This window comes from Cyprinus carpio, unplaced genomic scaffold, assembly GCF_018340385.1.
Source record: "Cyprinus carpio isolate SPL01 unplaced genomic scaffold, ASM1834038v1 S000002036, whole genome shotgun sequence".
In the NCBI taxonomy this organism is placed as follows: domain Eukaryota; kingdom Metazoa; phylum Chordata; class Actinopteri; order Cypriniformes; family Cyprinidae; genus Cyprinus; species Cyprinus carpio.
The window spans coordinates 1-6,038 of record NW_024874750.1 but is presented as its reverse complement, the minus strand read 5'-3'; the positions used below and the strand labels follow the sequence as shown (position 1 = coordinate 6,038).

The window sequence follows — 6,038 nt, the reverse complement described above, 5'->3', positions numbered from 1 at the left end:
AAAAAAATTAAATGAGACGAAAAAACAGCACAAAAGAAAACGGCACAGAGTTTCCCTGACAACTTGAAGAAAATGCTTGGTTTGGCCGCTAAAATAGAAGTATTTGCAGACGTGAACCGCACAAGCAATCTGTAATTTGGATTCGGTCCAAGAGGGCCGGTTGCGTTGAACAGGTCAGAACAACCTTGGTTCCGGGGTTGTTCCGTAGTGTAGAGGTGATCAACGTTCGCCGTTACACGCGCAAGGTCCCCCGTTTCGAACTGGGGCGTAGACAGAATAAGGCTTTGGTCTTTCTGTGCTGAATTGGCTATCTGTAAGCAGGTGGTCCACGCTGCAAAGGCCTTAATTCCAAGGTAAGTTAAGGGGAGATTTTCTCAGGAAATTCTGCGCAGACTGCCATGCCGAATTAACTCTGTCCTGTTGTGTGTGGGATTTACGCAGATTGTCTATTTGCTTTTGGGCACATCACGGTATAAATTATTTCCCAAATGAGCACTACAGAGGAATCGAGGAGTTTTCGTAGTGTAGTGCGTCATCACGTTCGCCTAACACGAAGAAAGGTCCTCGGTCTCGACAAAGAGCAGAACAGTAGATCCTTATTGAAGTGAAAGTATGAACACCACTTTTAGATAACAGTTGGGCTTTAGAAAGCTGTTACACCTTGGTGCGCTTTTCACCGAGCCTGCACTTAAAGGTTTCTGACTGTTTTGCTGAAGGCAGGTTTCCGTAGTGTGAAAAGATTATCACGTCTGCCTCACACCACGCGAAAGGTCCCCAGTCTGAAACTGGGAACAGGGACTTCTTTCACAATTGTACAATTGGCTTTCTGCTGAGGAGGAACTCAACGCACCAAGACTTTGGCAGCATTAAACTTCCCGCCGACAGTCTCTATACTTTTAACCACGGTTAGTTTCAATGAAAAGGATGGCTGGTGAACTCAAAGACCCAATTTTCGAATACGTTAAAAAAAAAATTACATGAACGAAAAAACAGCACAAAAGAAACGTCCACAGAGGGTTTCCTGCGACAACTGGAAAAATGCTTGGTTTGAGCGCACAATAGAAGGTATCTGCAGACTGAACAAGACAAGGCGAATCTGAATGTGATTCGTGTTCCAGGAGGCGTGCGTTGAAAAGGTCAGACACACCTGGGTTTGCCGGTGTCCGTAGTGTTACTGTTATCAACTTTCGCCTTACACGCAAAGGTCCCCAGTTTCGAAACTGGCGGAGACAGATGACCGCTTTTGTTCTTTCTGTGCTGAATTGGCTATCTGGTAAGGCAGTGTCCACCTGCAAAGGCCTTCATTCCGAAGGTAGTAAGGGGCGATTTTTCATGAATTGCGCATGAACTGCCATGCCGATTACCTGGTTCCTGTTGTTGTGGGATTGTACCGCAGATTGTCTATTTGCTTTGGGCACATCACGGTATAAATATTTCCCAAATGAGCACTACAGAGGAATTGAGGAGTTTCTGTAGTGTAGTGGTCCATCACGTTCGCCTAACACGCGAAAGGTCCTAGGTTCGAAACCGAGCAAACAGCTGATCCCCTTTTGAAGAAAAGTATATGAACCCTTTTGCTTCACAGTGGGCTTTAGAAGTGTTACAGCACAATGGCGCTTTCACCCGAGCCTGCGCCAAAAGTTTTGGGGCCATTTCAACCGAGCAGGTTTTCCGTAGTGTAGTGGTTATCACGTTCGCCTCACACGCGAAAGGTCCCCAGTTCGAAACTGGGCGGGAACACGTGACTCTCTTTTTCACAATTGTACAATTGGCTTCTCTGTTGAGGGGACTCACGCTACCAAACTGGCCAGCAGTACTTCCACGCCGACAGTCTCTATACTTTTAACCAGGTAGTTTCAATGAACAGATGGCTGGTGAACTCAAAGACCCAATATTTCGTATAACGTTTAAAAAAAAAAAATTAAATGAGACGAAAAAAACAGCACAAAAAAGAAAAAGCCCACCCACGAGGTTTCCCGCAGACAACTGGGAAAAATGCTTGGTTGCCGCTATAAAATAGAAGGTATTGGCAGACCACGAACAGTTAGCTAAGCAATACCCTGTAATTTGATTTCGTGTTCCAAGAGGCGTGTGTTGAAAAGGTCAGACACAACCTTGGTTGCCGTTTCCGTTAGTGTCGAGGTTCATCAACGTTCGCCTTACACGCGAAAGGTCCCCAGTTCGAAACTGGCGGACAGATTGAGGCTTTTGTTTCGTTCTGTGGCTGAATTGGCTATCTGGTTAAGCAGGTTGGGTGTCCACGGTCTGCAAGCCTTAATTCCAAGGGTAAGTATAAGGGGAGATTTTCAGGGGGAATTCTCTGCGCAGACTGCCATGCGAATTAACTCTGTCCCGTTGTGTGTGGTGATTTACGCAATTGTCTATTTGCTTTGGGCACATCACGTAGGAAATATTTCCCAAATGACACTACAAGAATTGAGGATTTTCTGTAGTGTAGTGTTCATCTACTCGCCTACACGCTAAGTCCTCTGTTCGAAAACCGAGCAGAAACAGCTGTCCCTGTTGAAGAAAATATGAAACCCCCCTTTTAAAGCTCAGTGGCTTTAGAAAGTGTGACCTTTGTGCGCTAGATCACCGAGCCTCACCTTAAAGTTGTTTTCGGGACTGTTTTCAGCAGGACGGAGTTTTTCCCGTATTTTGTGTGTAGTGTGATTACACGTTCGCCTCACACGCGAAGAGTCGCCCAGTTGCGAAACTGGGCGGGAACAGTGACGCTCTTTTGTCACAATTGTACGAATTGGCCTTTCTTTGAGGAGGACCTCAACTCTACCAACTTTGCAGCGGTATCGTCACGAAGCCTACATCTCTCTCCTTTTGAACCCCGGTAGTTTCACTGAACAATGGCGTGGGTGCAACTCAAATCCCAATTTCGTATAACGTTGAAAAAAAAGGAAAATGAACGAAAAAGCAGCACAAAAGAAACGGGCGCACAGAAGGTGCCTGCAGACAACTGGGAAAAATGCTTGTGTTTGGCCGCGAAAAGATAGAAGGTTTTGCAGCTGACAGCACAAGCATCTGTAATTTGATTCGTGGTCCAAGATGCGGGTGCGTTGAAATGGTCAGACGACAACCTTGGTTGCCGGTTTCCCGTAGGTGTGAGAGTTATCACGTTCGCCTACCACGACAGAACGGTCCCCAGTTCGAAACGGGGCGGGAGACAGATGAAGGGTTTGTTCTTTCTGTGCTGAATTGGCTAAGCTGTAAGCAGGTGGGCCCCGCCGGCAAAGGCCTTAATTCCAAGGTAAGTTAATGGGGAGATTTTTCAGTAATTTCTGCGCAGACTGCCATGCCGAATTACCTCTGTCCTGTTGTGTGTGGGATTTACGCAGATTGCTCTATTTGCTTTTGGGCACATCACGGTATAAATATTTCCCAAATGAGCACTACAGAGGAATTGAGGAGTTTCTGTAGTGTAGTGGTCATCACGTTCGCCCTAACACGCGAAAGGTCCTCGGTTCGAAACCAAGCAGAAACAGCTGATCCTTTTGAAGAAAAATATGAACCCCTTTTGACTACTTGTGGCTGTCAGAAAGTGTTACCATTTGTGCGCTTTTCACCTACCTGCCCTTAAAAGGATTTCGGACTGTTTTTCAGCAGTCTGTTTCCGTAGTGGTACTGGTTATCACGGTTCGACTCCCACGCGAAAGGTCCCCAGTTCGAAACTGGCGGGAACAGTGGACTCTCTTTGTCATCATTGTACAATTGGCTTTCTGTTTGAGGAGGGAACCAACGCTAACCAAGACTTTGGCAGCATAACTGGTTCACGCCGACAGTCTCTATACTTTTAACCCGGTAGTTTCATGAACAGGGATTGCTGGTGAACTCAAATACCCAATATTTCTATTACGTATTAAAAAAAAAAACTGTTAAATGATACACAAAACAGCACAAAAGAAACGGCCAACAGAGGTTTCCCGCGACAACTGTAAAAATGCTGGTGTGGCCCGCTAAAAAAAATAGAAGGTATTTGCAGACTGAACACACAAGGGAGGCAATTCTGTAATTTGATTCGTGTTCCAAGAGGCGTTGCGTTGAAAGGTCATACACACCTTGGTTGCCCAGTTGTTTCCCGTAGTGTAGAGGTTTATCGACTTCGCCTTACCACGAAGGTCCCCAGTTCGAAACTGGGCGGAGACAGATAAAGGCTTTGTTCGTCTGTGCTGAATTGGCTGATCTTGTAAGCAGTTGGTCGCATGCTGCAAGGCCTTAATTCCAAGGGAAGTTAAGGGAGATTTTTCAGGAATTCGCCAGAGGGACTGCCAGCCGAATTAACTCTTCCTGTTTGTGTGTGGGATTTCGCAATGTGTCTATTTGCTTAAGGGCACATCAAGTATAAATATTTCCCAAATGAGCACTACAGAGTAATAGACGAGTTTCTGTAGTGTAGTGGTCATCACGTTCGCCTAACACGCGAAAGGGTCCTCGGTTCGAAACCGAGCAGAAGACAGCTGATCCCTTTTGAAGAAAAGTATGAACCCCTTTTAGACTACAGTGGGCTTTAGAGTGTTCCTTTGTGTCGCTTTTCAGACTGCCGAGCCGGCACTTAAGTTTCGACTGTTTTCAGCAGGCAGGTTCCGTAGTGTATTTTATCACGTTCATCGCCTGCACACGTAAAGTCCCGCAGTTCGAAACTGGGCGTAACAGTGACTCTCTTTTTCCCAATTGTACAATTGTGGCTTTCATGTTGAGGAGGAGGCTCAACGCATCCAGACTTTGGCACAGTAAATTCCACGCCGACAGTCTCTATACTTTTAACCAGGTAGTTTCAATGAACAGATGGCTGAGGTGAAGCTCAAAGTAATATTTAGGTATAGTTTAAAAATTAAATGGGGCAGAAACAGCAGCACAAAGGAAACGACCACAGAGGGATTCCTCGCAGACAACTGGAAAAAATGCTTCTGTTTGCCGCTAAAAAATAGAAGGTATTTACAGACTGAGCAGCACAACGCATCTGTAATTTGGATTCGTTCCAAGAAGCGCGGCGCTGAAAGGCCACATACAACCTGGGTTGCCGGTTTCTCGTGAGTGTAGAGGCTATCACGCCTCGCTTCCTTTACACGAAAAGGTCCCCAGTTCAAACCGGGGCTTTATTGGTGAGGAAGGCTTTTGCTCTTCCCGCTGAATTGGAAGGTTCAGCAAGCAGGTGGTCCCCGGCCGCAAAGGCCTGATTCCGAGGTGTAAGTTAAGGTGTAGATTTTTTCAGGAAATTCCCGCGCAGATTGCCATGGGCCGAATTATAGCTCTGTACCTTTTGTGTGGGCTTTTACCGCCAGATTTGTCTAATTTGATTTTTTGGGACATCACAGGTAAAATAGTTCCCAAATGCACTACAGAGGAATTGAGGAGTTTTTCTGAGTGTAGTGTTCATCAACTTTCCGCCTAACACGCGAAGGTCCCTCGTTCAAACCGAGGCAGAAAACAGCTGATCCTTTTGAAAGAAAATATTTAACCCTTTTAGATAGACTACAGTGGGCTTTAGAAAGTGTTAACCTTTGTGGCGCTTTTCACCGACCTGCACTTAAAGGTGTTTCGGACTGTTTCCAGCAGGCAGGTGAGCCGTGTGTATGGTTATCTACGTCGCCTCACCACGCGAGGGTCCCCATTTCGACAACTGGGCGGAGAACAGTGTGACTCTCTTTTTCACAATTGTACATGTCTTTCACTGTGAGGAGAACTCAACGCTACCAGAACCACTTTTGGCAGCAGAACTTCCAAGCCGACAGTCTCTCTACTTTAAGACCAGGTCTTTCAATGAACAGATGGCTGGTTGACTCAAAGACCCAATTTCGTATAACGTTAAAAAAAAATTAAATGAGACGAAAAAACAGCACAAAAGAAACGGCCACAGAGGTTTCCCACAGACAAACTGGAAAAATGCTTGGTTTGCCGCTAAAAATAGAAGGTATTTGCAGACTGAACAGCACAAGGCAATCTGTAATTTGATTCGTGTTCCAAGAGGCGTGCGTGAAGGAAGGTCAGACCACGGTATAATATTTCCCAATGAGCACATCCAGAGG

At 45.9% G+C, this 6,038-nt stretch overlaps 3 non-coding genes across 3 annotated transcripts; all 3 read left to right on the top strand.

Moving 5' to 3' along the window:
• Positions 1-1,666: 1,666 nt before the first annotated feature.
• On the top strand, positions 1,667-1,740 carry trnav-cac. The gene has a single exon. It is a non-coding gene; the product is annotated as a tRNA-Val (tRNA).
• Positions 1,741-3,422: 1,682 nt separating this feature from the next.
• trnav-aac lies at positions 3,423-3,496 on the top strand. The gene has a single exon. It is a non-coding gene; the product is annotated as a tRNA-Val (tRNA).
• An 897-nt stretch (positions 3,497-4,393) lies between these two features.
• Positions 4,394-4,468, top strand: trnav-aac. The gene has a single exon. It is a non-coding gene; the product is annotated as a tRNA-Val (tRNA).
• The last annotated feature ends 1,570 nt before the right edge of the window (positions 4,469-6,038 follow it).